Source organism: Cynocephalus volans, chromosome 16 (genome assembly GCF_027409185.1).
Source record: "Cynocephalus volans isolate mCynVol1 chromosome 16, mCynVol1.pri, whole genome shotgun sequence".
Lineage (NCBI taxonomy): Eukaryota > Metazoa > Chordata > Mammalia > Dermoptera > Cynocephalidae > Cynocephalus > Cynocephalus volans.
The window spans coordinates 58,105,587-58,107,268 of NC_084475.1; positions in this window are offsets into that span (position 1 = coordinate 58,105,587).

Genomic DNA, 1,682 nt, shown 5'->3' on the forward strand with positions numbered 1-1,682 from the left:
TACTTCTCAAGATACATTGTACTTGATTTTCATGCCCCTTTACCTGTTTCTCTCCATCCCCGCCCCTCCCCAATCATATCTTTTCACTTGACTTAAAAAGTTCAAGGAATTTTTGTAGTTATTCTGTTTTCTTCCCCTCCCCTTTATTTGTTTGTGTGTTTATTTATTTATTAATTTATAGCTACCACAAATAAGTGAGAACATGTGGTATTTCTCTATCTGTGCCTGACTTGTTTCACTTAATATAATTTTCTCTAAGTCCATCTATGTTGTTGCGAGTGGTAGTATTTCGTTCTTTTTTATAGCTGAGTAGTATTCCATTGTGTAGATGTACCACAGTTTCCTTATCCACTCATCAGGTGATGGACATTTGGGCTGGTTCCAGCTCTTGGCTCTTGTGTATAGAGCTGCAGTAAACACTGGAATACAGGTACCCCTTCAGCATGATGATTTCCATTCCTCTGGGAACATTTCCAGCAGTGGGATAGCTGGGACATATGGTAGATCTATCTGTAATTGTTTGAGGAACCTCCATATCATTTTCCATAAAGTGCACCATTTTGCAGTCCCACCAACAGTGGATGACAGTTCCTTTTTCTCTGCGACCTCTCCAGCACTTATCATTCTCAGTCTTTGGATTTTAGCCATCCTAACCGGAGTGAGATGGTATCTCACTGTGGTTTTGATTTGCATTTCCTGGATGTTGAGTGATGTTGAGCATTTTTCATGTGTCTGTTGGCCATTTGTATATCTTCCTTTGAGAAATGCCTGTTCAGCTCCTTTGCCCATTTTTTAATTGGGTTATTTGTTTTTTGGCTGTAAAGTTGTTTGAGTTCCTTGTATATTCTGGATATTAATCCTTTGTCAGATGTATATTTTGCAAATATTTTCTCCCACTCTGTTGGTTGTTTTTCTACTCTGTTGATATCCAGTGACTTTTAAAATTTTAATTATATTATTTTTCATGTCTAAAATTTCCATTTGGGGCTGGCCCCCTGGCCCACTCGGCAGAGTGTGATGCTGATAGCACTGAGGCTGTGGGTTCGGATCCTATATAGGGATGGCCGGTGCACTCACTGGGTGAGCGTGGTGTGGACAGCACCAAGCCGAGGGTTATGATCCCCTTACTGGTCAATAAATAAATAAATAAATAAAATAAAATTTCCATTTGGTTATTTATATTTTCTATTTTCTTGCTGAGACTTTCTAGCTTTCCATTTGTTTCAAGAGTATTTGTCCTTATTGCTGGAGCATTTAAATAATCTTTGTTTTTATGTCTTTTTCAGATAATTTCAAAACATTTGTCATCTCACTATTGGCATCTGTTGATTATTTTCTCCCACCTAAAAGAAGATTTTCCTATTTCTTCACAGGCTGAAAAATTTTGGACTGTATCCTGGGCATTTTGAAAATTATGTTATATTAGTTATCTCTTGCTGCATTGCAAATTACTCCAAAACTCAGTTGTTTGAAACAACATTTATTACTCCTCAGTTTTTTTAGTTCTGGCCTAGTTGGGTCCTCTGTGTAAATGTATCTCACAGGGCTGCAATCAATGTGTTGACCAAGGGTCTGTAATCTTATCTAAAGGCTCAGTTCAGAAAGAATCTGAATTCAAGCTCATTTAGTAGCCATTGGTAACATTCATTTCCTTGCTGGCTGTTTAATTGAGGGCCCCAGTC